Below are 16,016 nucleotides of genomic sequence, written 5' to 3' on the forward strand. Positions count from 1 at the left end.
TGGTGGAGGTCCCAACGACATTGTAATCGGGCCCTTTGTTCTAATGTAAACTGCTTGACTGCAGATGGTAAGGTATTTCATGTGGTTGTAGTATTTTATACAGCACCACACACAGCCTTAATATCTGCAGGGCATAAAATGCATTCCAGACATTAAGATATGAGACCTGTAGTTTATAATGCATGTGCACATAGAACAGTGAAGGGTCCAGTTATCATGGAGTCCATGACAGTTTTTTGCTAATAACTATGGATTAGTTTATCAAGCCACCAAATAGTAAAATCCATTAAGCGTTTCAGATTAGCCAGCAAGCACAATGTCTACTAAATTTGATTACAGATACAATTTAATGTAATCGGTTTTACTTAAACCACATTTCTTTGGTTGTGATCACTAACAAACAGTTTTTTTACCAACTTGTACAGAAGAGGGGAGACAGGGCTGCTGTAACCAGTTGCCACCAGAGAATGTAGTTGATATAGATGCCAAGATGAATGCCCTATCTGTAACAATAATCAATTGAAATACATGCATGTAAACAGTGTCTCCATCTGTACGCAGTGAACCAGGAGCCACCTTTACGCATAATTCAAAGATAGACATGCACGTTTTCTCTAAGTCTTTACTGTTGCAAAATGTGTGTGTGTGTGTGTGTGTGTGTGGTAAAGTGATAACACAAAAGGTCCACATTACAACTACAAGGGGTTGAGTGATCAGGTAGGAAAGCATGCAAATACAGCAGCATGATTTTGTGTACCTCTCCACATTGCAGTAGGACACCGCACATTGTACATGCCACGATTCATTGGCCACTATATCAAGATAACATTTTCAATCATCTGACCTCCCGGTAAACACTTAGGGTTTGGTTCAAAAAGGTAAACTTAGACCTGAAGTCTAAGTTCAGTATTCACAAAGGGAATTAGCAGTAGCATTTTTACGCCTGCGGAGGTTCCGCACTACGGGAGGTGGTTCCACACTCAGGGTGGAATCTCTGTACTCAGGGCGGAATCTCCACACTCAGGGCTGCCGAATCGAAACATCCTCCTCACATCACTAACAGTCAGAATGTGATAGAATATTCTCAGTTCGAGCAAACACTGGCCCACTCATACAGGTCCTCATCCAATAAAGGGCAAAACATTCTGTCCTCTACTGAACACAAACTCAGCATAGCATAACATCTTTTTCTCCTCTCGGCATGCACTATGGGATCCTGCACTCTCACAGAACTTGAGGATCTAGTCTCCCTTCCCACTTTTACTTGGAATACTAGAGAAGACGTCACTACTTTCCTTCCTCGCACACATTCATGTAAGGTAACCTGAACCCTTGGCTGGAGTGTATTATTCAGTGGGATAACAACCCGAACAATGGTAGCGATCAACATTAAGTAACAGTTGAATTAATGCTTTTTCAGCTGTCCTTCAAACATGTGGTACACTCACCAATGAGCAAGAAAAGTACAACTGTCTTTCTTCTCTCATCAACGGAAATCATCAGTCTCAGATAAATGTGCACAACATCCTTACAGAAACAGTGATTGCATATATTTGTGCTTTGTGTGCTTAGCTGCTCTTTGTTCTAACACCCTAGATAGAAAGCCAGTGTCCAGCTGCTGATGTCAATACAGTTGTTTGCAGCAGTGACCCATGCAGGTAGGGGCAGTGGGCCGGGTTAGGGGGGATTTGACAGATGACCACAAGGGAAAATTAAATAAATAAATAATTTTCCCACGTTGGCGTCTATCTCAGTCCCCCTCCACCCGGTCCCACCGCCCCAGTACTCTTACCTGCATGGCCCACTGCTGGTTGATTGTTCTTTACCGCTATATAAAGATCTACTTAAAAGGATAACATTAAACAGAGAGTTGATAATCTGGTTCTGGAACACAAGTGCAGAGTCCTTGTCCAGGAGAGTTCTGGTGACTTCCAGTCAGTTTTGAACCTAACTGCTGATTCCATTGATCAACCAGGTGGAAGTTTTGGCTTTAGGTAGGTGCGACCGGTGCAGCTGCACCTGTTGCTGACTTTGGGTGTGGGGGAGTTAAAAGTAACTGTTGGTTTAAAAGCACGTGAACTTCCTTGTGTGCCCAGCAGTTTTCAGGTAACAATAAAAATTTCAAAATAACTCTGGTGATTACTTTTACTACTGGTGAGAGATCTGAATTTTGTCTAGTGGTATTTTTTACTCATCATAAAGTAGTTCAAAGGGATAATGTCCCTGCTGCAAAGAATGTGTACCATGCAGATCACAAAACTGAGTGTGAATGAACTATGAGTAGCGCTTTAAAAAGAATTTGAATGTATGTCAAAGAAGGGGTTGGAGAGGTAGGCAACACTGTCCGAGAGTGGTAGTGAGGGAATTCATGTAAAAGGAAGTCGTGGGGGTAACAAAAAATAACTATTGCATCAGGTGCCACTAACACTAAAGCCGACCCTGCCAGGTGAACTTGCTTAATACTTTGAGATCCTGCTATTACCAATTTATAATACTTCCTTTGTAGTAGCTCTATTAATTCCACATCTTTTAATAGTTTATTGTTACCACTCACTGGGGCTCTATTTCAACAAGGAGTGCAGGTTTTGCCTTACTTCAATGACTGGCTAGTTTGTGAGCCTTCATTTGCCAATAACGAATGTGGCGCAATGGCTGTCTTGACAAATTCTCTGAATAAAAACTGAGCTAAGGATCAATAAATGTTGTCCTATAGACAGTGTCTAATCCTTTGCAGCTGCATCTAGGAATCTTACACTTCTTCTCCACATGGTATTTCGATCCCAACAGGCTGCCAATAAGATCAACAGGATAATAAGCATAAACTGTTGATATTCTCTCTCTCATCCATTGTCCTTATTTAGTCCTGCATGAAAAAGAAATATTAAAGCAAAATGTACCCACCAATATTTGAACCAAAAAAAATCGATCTTTGAAATCCATCCTCCTAATTCTGGCTTTCAGGCAAAACTATATATTCATGTTATTTTATATATCAGTTTTTGATCCCACACTCTACTTAAGAGTATATACTTAATTTATACTTTTGCTGTGGGGATACACTATATTGTTGCTATCAGTTTTCACTGTGAAACCTTGTTAGAAATGAGGATATCTAGTTAGCAATGGTTTGCACCTTTGTCCAAATAGGGACCCTTCCTTCTAGTCAAGATAAGGGGGATACACTTCTAAAATAACCCCTGCTCATCCCCTAGGCAGCTTGGCACGAGCAGTCAGGGTTATTTCAGAGGCACTCTATAAAGTATTTGTATATAACACAAATAAATACAGTAAAACCACTACAAAAGGACACCGCACAAGTTTTAGAAAAATAACCATTATTTTTCTGTGCAAACAAGACCAAGACGATAAAAGACCAACATACAGTAATCAAAAATATGCACTTTGCAAGAATGACTTTAAAATGCAGTTTCTTATAGCTGGAAGCTCCGTCCAGCTTCCTGGCAGGAGGTGGAGACAGCATTTTCCAAAGCAGACCAGGCTCATTCAGGTGCAAGGAAATCTCCTCCCACTACTCTAAATGCAGCCCAGGTCTATTCAGCCCAGCCCTGAAACATCAAGGAAAGGCATACCAGCAGAGGCACACCAATGGCTAAGTAAGAACATACCCACTTTCTAAAAGTGGTATTTTCAAACACACAATATAAAAATGGTATTTGCTAAAAGATGCATTTTTAGATTCTGAGTTCTTTGACACTAAACTCCATCTTTCAATCTTATCTCAATGGGACGATATACTTGTACGATCTTTACAAGGAATTCCCCATTCTATCCTATGGGACAGATAGTGTTTCAATAGTGGAAAAACGAAATATACTAAATTTCACTATCAGGACATCTAACACACACCAGTACATGCCATACCTTTCAAATACACTGCATCCTGCCCATTGGTTTACCTTGGGTCTTCCTTACGGGTGACTCACATGAAATAAAAGGGAACATTAGGGCTCGGCAAGTGGGTGCACTTGCCAAGTCTAAATGGCAGTAAAAACTGCCTTCAGACACTGCAGTGGCAGGTCTGTGAACCCTATCAAATGCTGCTTGTGTGGGTGGCGCAATCAGTGCGGTGGCACACTAGCAGCATTTGATTTACAGACCCTGGCACTCCCAATGCACATTACTAGGGACCAACCAGTAAATCAAATATGCAGATCATGGAAACACAAAGCCATAATCCAATTTACAATAGTAGCACTTACACTTTAACACTGGACATCAGTGAGAAAGTGCGCAGGGACACTAAACCAGCAAAAACAGAGTCAAAACCAGGAGCTCAGAAAGAAAAAAGATAGGGGAAACATGCCAAAAGATGCCAGGTCTAATACAGCTTAGACAAGATGAGTCCTTTTTTAGAACTGAGAGATTACAAATACTACAGTACAGTTCCATAACAATACATACATGTAGCTGTACAGGGCAGTCTGTACATCTAAGGGTACCTTACAACATGTCACACATTGCAATTATTCATCTTAGAGTGTCAGTCTGGTGTACTGTGAGTCTCGATAGTTATCATAAAAGCCATTTTGCCTGTAACACAATTGAAAAAACATTTCAGAACATATCTGCACTCATGCCGCATACCAACACACAGGGCCCAATTCACAAAGGGTCTTTCGACTCATGAAGTTACGAGTGCAGTCTCCACACTCGTGGAGGAATCACCGTATTGCAGTGATCAGTGCGGAGATTCCGCCCTGAGTATGAATATTTTGACATGAGTGTAGCGACTCCACACTCGTACCTGTACAAGTTGTGAGTACCTTTGTGAAACAGGCCCATGATGTTCCATCCAATGGCTCATGTCCCTGATGCAGACAAATAATTTTGCATCTGCAGTGCCTCCAAATACTTTTTGCAATACAACCATCCACAGTATGCAAACAAATTGACATTATTTGTGCTAATTAATCATCACCTGATATGAAAGCTGCTGTTTCTAGCATGCCAGCGGCTATGGACAACTCTTTCAAGGAACCACCACCATTTTAGACTTGGCTCAATTAATATTAATGTTGTTTTATCTAGAAAAAAATAGAGTTTTGATTCCTGTGATATGAATGAGTGATGCAGGCAACTGAGGGCGTTGCCTGGGTTTTCTCTTCCTACTCCCCAGCTGACACCTTCCTTTAAGTCTCTCCATTTCCCTCCATTTGATGAGTATTTGCATATACTGAATATATGTATACTCGAATTTTCATGTTTGAAAATTAAATAACTGTTCACAGCAGTTTTATGTTTTTTACTTTATGTACTAAAACTATTATTCTCCAAATGGGAGTCTGGATCCGATCACCTAACTATCTGTAAATGGCAAGTGCATAAGGTCACTTGTCTCTCAACGGAGCCCTCAATTGCTGAATTCTATATGCAAAACTGTAAGCCTCTCTCCTTCGTTAATTGTCAATAGATAAAGAAGATAAACTACACACTATAAATTAGAAAACATCTTATTAGCATTGCTAATGTTAAACTGCAAAACCAAAAATGCTAAAGAATATCATGACGACAATGGCTACCATAACCTGCTTTTGCAGGACATCAGGTATTACATATGACATCAGCAATTAAAAATCAATAACCGTGTTCAAGACATCATGTCTGACATCAGTATTGCAAATGGAGAGTTTCCTTCACCAATACATCAGGCTGCAAATAATTAGACAAAACACAGCTGATGTTCGACTGTTACCACCCGTAGAAATGTAATTCCTAATAACGTCAGACCAATATCATAAAGAGGATCAAAGGAGCAGATGCTAAGCCCAGCATAATCAGGATAAGTGTATACCTAGTATGGTTTGTACACAAATTAAATACCAAAGTGTGATATCAGAGGAGGGCGCGGCGGCGGCATGATGGCCGCATCTTGAGAGGGCTCCGTGGACTCGACAACTTACCCTCCATGAAGGACCCGCTAATCGGCCCGGCTTTCAATCCCAGCTAGACGTAACGATGTCGGAAACCGCCCAGATTAATTTGGCGCATTTCCCGACCACCGGCTACTGATGAGGGTTGCGTTTTTCACCAGTTCTTCCTCTGCATGGGCTTCAGCGGTGTTTCGCGCCGCCATTTTGCGGGCTTTGGCGGCGCGAAAAATAAGTCCCCTCAGAAACGAAGCTTTATCAAAGTATGCTTCCCACATTGCCTGTAGACTGTTGTGGCTTTGCCTCTTTTTTTACCTCTCTTTTTTCTTATGGTTGCAGATGTGCTTTTTTCACATATAAGGCACATTTTTCATTTTATTGTTGATTCCTCAGCAGTCTCTGTTCAATTGAGGACGTGCAGGGAAGCCTTATTCCTGGAATGGTGCATTAATGTTTTTTTTTTATTTTTACATTTGCGGAGCCTATTGTTTATCACACCAACAAGTTACAGTATGCTGCATCTTCCCCACGGCTGCAGTTCCGCCTCAAGTTACTGGTAAAGCCTTCCTCCATGACTGTTGGAGCTTTTTCCTTTTAAAGTGCGATTGCTACTCGGTTGTTTGTTTGTTTTTTCTGAGTAGTACCTGCCCATTAGCTGCATCTATCCAGAGGACACTTTTATTGTAGTTCTGTGCGCATTTCAGCCATTCCTGTTTCTACATTTATCTTTCACTGCCATTATAGATTATTACTTGCTTCACTACCACATCTCACCATTGTGCTGCTCTTTACCAATTTTTTCTCTGTTCACAGCTGCCTTTTTTTTTGTGACTCTCACTCTTACTCCATGATGGTCCGTCCGCAATCAAATAAAGCACATGGTACTTCCGGAGTTCTTTCTGGGGGTCGTAAGGAATCTTCCGCTAACACTAGCAAACGTCAGAAGAAAGACCCCTCTTCTCCAACCAAATCTCCTCTCCCTATTACGTTAGAGGCTATTATGGATGAACTGTGTCTTATCCGTCCATTTATTTCTGACACTACTACCACTCTTCAAAGAATTGAGGACAAATTTTCAGGCTTGGACGTAAGGCTATCTGATGTTGAACAGAAAGTGATTGCTATCTGATGTTGAACAGAAAGTGATTGTTGCTCAGGATGTTGTTGCAAAAGTCGATGCTCTTACTAAGGAAGTCAACCTTCTGAAAAAATCCACAGAGTATTTGGAAAATCGAAATCGCCGCATTAACCTAAGAATTTATGATATTCCCGAAGGTTCAGAAGGGTGCGACATTATTCTCTTCCTGAAAACTCAGGTTTTACAGATTTGCTGGACTCCCAAAAACTGCTGACTTTAATATCCAGAGGGCTCACAGATTAGGTCCTCAAAATGTATCCACAGCTACTAAACCAAGAGGTATCATCGCTTACTTTCTGTTGTACTCTGACTTAATGACTATTCTGAATGCGGCCAAGCAACACAAACAGATGTTCTGGTCAGGACATAAGATCTTCTTCAGTCAAGAAGTTTCCAAACAAACTGCCAATAGACGCAGAGAATTCTTGGATCTAAGGCCAGCTTTGAAGTCAGTGAATGCTCGTTATGGTCTCATACATCCCTGCTTTTGTAAAGTGACTTACAAAGAAAGGACCTTTTCATTTGACAATCCTGCTGACCTCCGGAAGTTCATCCACACTCATCGGGAAGAGCAGATGGAACTGAGCAAACATTAACAGTTTTCTTTATAGTTTTCTAGGTTTCCTTCTGTTTTTTCCTTCTGGTTATGTTTCAGCCTTGTGCTATTGTTCATCGTTCCTTGTTCATTGTTTGTTTCAGATCCGTTCATTACTACGGTTTGTGGATTCCTGTGTGTCCTTTCCGTACGTGCTTACCTGCTATACCCAGTTGATGTTCATTTATTTATCCTGGTAAGCTTCCCTTTTCCATTGTCTTTTACATTTACATTGTTTTCAGTCTTCCTGTTTCTTTTATTTCATTTAGTATTGTTTACTTCCTTCATATTACCCCAAAGCGTATTGTCGATTTTGCCTTGTTCCCCTCCTGATGATGTGGCTGTCTTGGTCTCTCTTCTCCCCCCCCCCCCTTTTTCATTGCTTGTTTTCCTTTCTTTGATTATTATGACTAAAGCTCCTTGGCTTTTTGTCATCTCCTCTTTCTTTGCTCTTATGGGAGCTCTTGCTCCGGATTTCCCTCCCCTTTCCCTCTTTTCCTTCTTCTTTTTTCCTTCTCTTCCTTTCTTTCTATTCTTTTTAGTATACAGTTTTCTCTCTCCTTTCATCGTTCTCAATTTACTTCATTCCTGTGACAATTTTACCTCCTTCTACTTCTTTTTCCTCGGCAACAGTTTCTTTATTCATCTTTTCTTACTCTCTTCTTTTTTCCTGGTATTTTGCACTGTTAATTTCTATCGCTTTCCTGTTTTACTCTGCTTTTTGCATTTGTGGTGGTCGCAAATGGTTTCTTTCTATCCCTTTGTCACTCTGTATATTTCTATTTTTTTAATCGCCCACTATATCTCTTTTTATTTTCTTTTTTTTCTCTTAACTGGTCTACGCTTTCTTTCCTATTCTTTTTTTACTTCTTACTATGAGTGGTCTTCGAATCATTTCATGGAATGTTAAGGGTCTTCGTAACCCTGTTAAAAAAAACTTATTCTGTCTCATTTGGCTCGTTTGAAATGTCAAGTGGCTTTGTTGCAAGAAACACATCTGTCTTTACAGGATATATCTGCACTGCGTAAACAATGGGTAGGAGAATTCTTTTGCTCCTCTGCGGTTAACAACAAAAATGGTGTTGTTATTCTATTGCATAAATCGTTGTCTGTTCAAGTACAAACTGGAATTTATGATTCTAACGGTAGATGGTTGTTTCTAGATAGTACTGTCAATAATGTTCATCTTTACAGCCCCAATGGTGTTGATTTAACCTTTTGGAATGACTTTTCTTCACTTCTCTCCTCTCATGTAAATGAGGATTTGATTGTGGGTAGTGATTGCAATCAACTTATGGATCCCTTTTTGGACCGCAAGTCACAAACGCGATATTTTCCCAATATAATTTATTTGTATTATATTGTATAATTGTATTTATAACAAACAAGTAACTGGATCACCACAAGTAACTGGATCATCACGAGTAACTGGATTGCTGACCTGATTTACGGAGGCTGGAGCCAGGGGAGCATCGCGACCTGCCACTGGACACTCGCCTTGGGCTCACACATCGCATCGCCGGGACTGATTTACGGAGGCTGGAGCCAGGGGAGCATCGCGACCTGCCACTGGACACTCGCCTCGGGCTCACACATCGCATCGCCGGGACTGGGCAGCTGGAGTTCAGCGAGTCTGCAGAGCCAGAGTTGATCGGCGAGTCAGGCGGTCTGGCGGAGGTTGATGCCTGCAGAGCCACGCGACCTGCCTCTGGTCATTTCCCCCGTCGAGCAGCCGGGACTGAGCGGCTGGGGCTACAGGAACCGGCTGAGCCTGCACCGTGGTTGGCCCGGGCGGCTGGGGCTCCAGGAACCGGCTGAGCCTGCACCACGGTTGGCCCTGTGATCCCGCACCACAGCTGAGATTACGTAGCGGCTCTGGGGAGCCGGGGGAGGCAGAGACGTGAGTTGCGACGCTGGTTGCTGCGACCGGCGGGGTCTGGCAGAGAGGAGCCACCCGTCGTAAACGCGGCGGCCACGGAGGACCGGGAGGCTCCCCCCCCCCCGCACGATGCACGGAGGAGACGAGGGCTGTTGAGCTTTTATTTAGGGCTGCTGGCATTTATTTGTTTAGGGTGAAGCAGTGGTCCCGGCCCCACGGCGGAGGAAGCGCGGCGGCATCAAAGGGCTGGGAGAGCCCCCCCCCCACCCACCGCGCGTTCCAGATCAGATCACACATCGGTCCTCAGACGCGGCACGCTAACGGGACCAGGAGGGAACAGAAGGGTCGGCTGAGGAGTGGAACGTGCCATCGGAGGCTGGGGAGACAGTCACATTGGAGGGCTGTGGGAGATACCCCTCCCCGCTCTGTATTCAAATGGTTTAAGCATTGCAACAGCAACCTGACAATCTATGCCGACAAAAGGAACAAGCGCTCGTTGCAGCAAACCTATAAGGTATTTATTTCGCCCCACCCGCCTGCTCACATCTTAAACTATCTCCTTTGTGCAAAATGGCTGGGGCAATAAAACTGTAGCTATAAATCTCACTGATCCACCTGATGTCCACGTGGCTCTTCAGCTCAACTCCTCCACACAAGTCCACAAGTAGAGATAAGCTCCCCGCCTCAGCATACTACGAGCAGGGCTTGCCCTATTTGAAAAGTGAACCTGCCCTCCCTGATGCACAATGTAATAGCAACAGACAGAGGACTATCTTCTCGATCTCCACTAATGGTTCGGCCATCTTAGACTGACTATCCCTGGCGACCATCTTGGACTAGTCATTCCTCTCGAGTAAAAGTTTGCCCTACTACAGGGGTACTTTATGTATATGCCTAGTTGTATCTTGCACATCTCACTTTTTCCTCAAATGTAACGCACCGACGCTACCTCATATATTTACATCATATATTTACACATCCCACTTTTTCTTCACCCTATGCACCAATTGCTACCTCATGTATTTGGGTTGCTCACTAGTGTCACTTTAGGTCTCATATAATTTTTGGGTTGTTTTTAGATTTTGCTACTGACTCATCTATTTTTGACTACTCACTATTGTTATAGATCATATAATTTTTGGTGCAAGTCTAACTTGCTACGGATTCTTGCACCTCAGTTATTTGGAAACACCCACTTTTGACTATTCACTATTGTCACTTTTGTTCTCAGGTATCTTATTAACTGCATGGATATTTCAGCCTAGTATATCATCAGTATTAAACCTATAGTCCATGCGGTACATGTTTGTTATCTACTACGACCTCATTGTAATGCACTGACTAATTGTCACATTGACCTGTCACACCTAGGTAACCTGCTCCCAGTTCAAGTCTCATTCCCCTATACACCATCTACTACCTCACACACTATTGCTGTTCATTATTGCCAATGTTTTTACATGCAACTGGGTATTAGTGTATGTGTTCGCATTCTGCACCCGCTTTTCAGTATTGAGCACCCTACTTCTGTGCATCTATTGTCACATGCAATTGGGTTTTAGTGTATGTGTTTGTTCTCTGCACCAGTTTATCATTATTGTGCACTATACATCTGTGTATCTGTTAGCGCATGCATTGTGGGAATTAGTGTATGTGTTTGTATTCTGCTCCAGTTTATCATTACTGTGCACCCTACATCGGTGCAATATGCACCCACTACAGATCTTATCCCTGGATGCTTAGACTACTACCGCATACACATTGGCTGCCCACTAGTGCCACTCTCACTCCATGCAACCAGCAATTACTGAGCATCCTCCCACACCTACTGACTCTGTCACCCCATCATGGAGCTCATCGGCAAGCACACACACAGAATAAACTACCCACCCACACTCACCAAAAAAGCAGCTAAACGCTTTAAACACAACCTCTTGAGGTCACACCCGGAAATACCCGTTGCAGACACCTATTACTCACCGGTTAATGGTGCCGTAAACATTGATATCATCTTCCACACCGTACGCAGAGCCCAATGGAGAAAAACGTTCCTCTCTTTACTCAACGTATCCAATTCCAGGAAATCCGCTCATGGCCAAACCCTCTCCATCACACCATCCCAACTCTTCCCAGGCAGAACGTCCATCACTATCTACAACAATGGGATTGTTCTAATCCAATCCACAAACAAGAACCTTGAACTACTAGACAACCTGTTCCATACCTTCTTACAGCACATCTCCAATCCGGGGACCCCACTCAGTCCGATCACCCTTGACTTCACAGCCCCCATCAATAACGATGCTAACACAGCTCAGTCCCTAAATGATACGCACCGCCCCTCCACCACCGGCACCGTCGTCATCCACCCTCCTACTGTAACGACCGCACACTCCTCAATAACAGACCTAGATCTCTCCCCGACATACACCAGCAGCTCCCCCTCCAGGCCCACCAACACCATGACACCCATTCATACTAACTTCTCAATCACAGACTTGGATCTCTCACCGACATACACCAGCCGCACCCCCTCCTGTCCCACCAACACCCTGACCTCCATTCATACCACACACACTCCTCTCCCCCCTGACACCACAACTCCCGAATATTACGCCTCTAGCATACCTCAGCCCCAATTGGACATGCACCTCTCCTCTACCATCAGCACCTTAGTCATACACCCAACTACGGTGGATACCTCACACCCCTCAATAACAGACATAGGTCTGTCACCCATATACACCAGCCGTATCCCCTCCCCCCTGTCACCAGCCCACACTCCCATTGGTTTCACACATGACGACACAGCTTCCACTCACAATCTGCCCGACCGAGCTCAGCCCTAGTCCGACATGCACACAGACAATGCCCACCCTTTATCCCACCCAACTCGAAGCCCCCACTTCCACACATTAACTAATCAATCTGAGCACACCACTATCAACTCGACTCCGCCTCCGCAAAAAAGAACCACATATAATGACACTCCCCCCCGATTCTCACCCCACATTACCCTACATGCGCCCCCACAACTTACTTACGCCCATCTTCCACTATGCACTCTCCACCTACTACCAATACCCTCCTCCATTCTATGGCATCCTACCCCAACCCTCCGATACCCATCACCAACACAAATCCCACATCAGACCATGTTATGGCCTCCCTCCTCCAGCTCAAAGAAGACATTCACATCATCAAACAACTACTCCGCTCGCACTCCAGTCATTCCTCACCCACCACCCTCCTCAAGCTCAAACAAGACATTCACATCATCAAACAACTACTCTGCACACTTCCCGGACACCCCTCACCCGCCTTCACCAACACCGCCCTTCCCAACAAGACCCCCACCCGGACGGCTGACTCTCGCACTCAACGCCCTCCGCACTGGATCTCCATCCCTGTTCGCAATCGGGAAAACCGTCCCCATCGTACTCGCAACACATTATCGGACCTCGACACACTCACTCTCCTCCGCTCCTACGACCCAGCTCCCCTTAACAACATACCCTCCACCCTCCGCGCCATTCCAACGATTCATCCAAATCCCCTTAGACCCCCCACGCAAAACAACAGAATCTCTATCCTTAGTAACCTGAGAAAAGTCCCCCTCTCTCTAGAACCCCCTTCCACCCTCGACACACCCCGTCTCAAATGCACCCTCCTCAACTGCAGATCGGCCTCTAGGCACTCCTCTGCAATCGCTGATCTCATCTTATCATTGGACCTTGACCTAATCATCCTGACTGAAACCTGGCTAACTGAATCTTCTACACCTATATTGGACATACTAGTTCCCCCCAACTACAACATCATCAGACTAGACAGGGTTGAACAAAAAGGTGGGGGAATCGCCTGTATACACAGGAGTAACCTCTCTGTCAAGAAAGTCACCTCCCCTTCCTTACCCTCCCCAACCTCCTGTGAATACATTTGCCTTGATATTATCAGTGAGGGGAAACCGATATGCTCTCTCCACAGCATTTACCATCCACCTGGGGACAACTTTACCTTCGCGCAACAAATTATGGATATGATCACCACCAATGTGGGGCAACAACTCCCACAAATTTACCTTGGTGACTTTAACCTCCACTGGAACGATCCTAATGACGCGGTGGTGAAGAGTCTTAAAAACTTCCTGGACGCCCTTGACCTCACCCAAATATGCAACAGCCCGACCCACGAGAAAGGCTCCATCATCGACCTTATCATCGCCAAAGAAGACTCTATCCAGCTCGAATCTATCAAACCCTGTGACTGGTCAGATCATCACATTGTCACGTTCTTCATCAACGAAAAAGTCAAATTTAAACCGGTTCAATCATTCAAACCCAAAGTCTGGAAAAGAGACTTGAAAAAACTCAACCCAAACTCTCTACCCCCAACAGCTGCAATATATTACTCCCTCCCACTGGCGTTGCGGATGTCCAAGCCTTGACGGACCACTATCTCAATGCTATGACCTCTTTAGTTAATGAAGCTGCAGCTATGCAGCTAAAAAGAGCATCCACAAAAATGCCCAATCCTTGGTACAACGGGAGTCTCAACAACGATAGACGGGCCATGCGAATGGCGGAGCGCACCTCTAGATCAGCCCCCTCCGCACTGCACCTAAAAACACTGAAGAAAAAGAGAAATGCCTACTTCAGGAAAATAAAACGCACAAAATCAGATTTCTTCAGCCGTCAGCTTGACCAAGCCAAAAATCGTCCGAGAAAGTTGTTTGAACTAATCAAAACGCAATCCAAGGATCAGCCCCAACCACTCAGTACTCTGGGCGAAGCACCCTCCTGTGAAGACTTCGCCTCTTTCTTTACCCAAAAAACAGACAACATAAAGATCGATCTCCTCATTGACGTAAGTCTCTATCCCAAATCGATCTGCACAGCACCCACTGAACCAAAAAACAATGCTACATGGACATCCTTTGCCACCTATTCGGAAGAAGAAATTGGTAGACTGCTCAGCACTTTGAAACCAGCCAATCACCTCTCGGATCCCCTTCCTGCCAACGCTGTCAAAGACCTTACCCCGTCGCTCCTCCCACTTTGGACTAAAATCATCAACAGCTCTCTTCAACAAGGGACCATTCCCGACTCCCTCAAAGTTGGACAAGTCACACCTATACTAAAGAAACCTACAGCCGACCCCACTGATCTAAATAATTATCGTCCCATTACCAATATTCCGACTCTTGCCAAACTACTGGAAAAATGTGCACAAACTCAATTGACTAAGCACATTAAAAAGTTTGATCTCCTCAACACTCATCAATCAGGCTTCAGAGCGGACCACAGCACAGAAACTGCTATGATACACATAATTGACGACGCCCTCCAAATGCTAGATCAAAACGATACCTGCCTCCTTATCCTTCTGGATCTCTCCTCTGCATTCGACACCGTCAAACATGAGAACCTACTTGATCTATTAAACACAAGAATGGGTATATCTGGAACTGTGCTCAAGTGGTTCACGTCCTTTCTACACAACAGAACGCAGAAATTCAAGAGCAACAACTTGATGTCCTCTCCAATACCGGTATCGCTAGGCGTCCCACAAGGATCCTCCCTATCCCCAACTCTGTTTAACCTAGTCATGGAACCTCTCACCACCTTGCTACAAGCATCCAATGTTCAATTCCACATGTATGCCGATGACACCCAACTTTATCTCAAAGTACAATCACCCAAAGACATTAGACTCCTGAATTCAACGATCAGAAGCACCCAAGCATGGTTGGCCGCTAATCATCTCAAGCTCAATGCTCTTAAAACAGAGTTCCTCTTGATCTCACCTCCTGCGAAGATCACTACCACTCAAAGCTGGCTTAAACACCTAACCGCACTCAATGTTCATCCCACCATTGTAGACTCAGCAAAATCCCTAGGCATAACACTTGACACCAACCTCAACATGCAGGAACACATCAACAAAGCAATTAAAGGGGCGAACTACCAGATCAATACCTTAAGGAAACTCAAACCCTTCCTTCCAGCCAAAGATTTCCAAACTGCGGTACAAGCTCTAGTCATCCCTCGAATAGATTACGGCAGCATCGCCCTCTGTGGTCTCCCCCTAACTACCACGGCACCCATAAGAGCTTCTCTAAACGCTGCAGCGAGACTCATCACCGGATCAAGAAAACACTCACACATCTCCCCTGACCTGAGAGTCCTGAACTGGCTACCTTTTGAAGCCAGAATCCATCTGAAAATCGCCTGCATCACGCACAAGGCTGTCCACCTGAGCTCACCCGGATACCTCGCCCAAAAGCTGTCGATTTCCGGAGGCTCTAGAATCACTAGAGGCACAGACAATCTCCTGCTAAAGCCCCGAAGATTCCGTAAGGAAAAAACGTATAAACGCTCCTTCTCTGGAATGGCACCCAGGATCTGGAACTCACTCCCCCCTGAAATAAGGCTTATCTCCTCTACGATACTTTTTTAGAAAGAAGTAAAAGCTATCCTCATGGCGAAATACACTTGAACTACTAGTGGGGATGTT

This window comes from Lissotriton helveticus, chromosome 6 (assembly GCF_964261635.1).
Source record: "Lissotriton helveticus chromosome 6, aLisHel1.1, whole genome shotgun sequence".
NCBI lineage: Eukaryota > Metazoa > Chordata > Amphibia > Caudata > Salamandridae > Lissotriton > Lissotriton helveticus.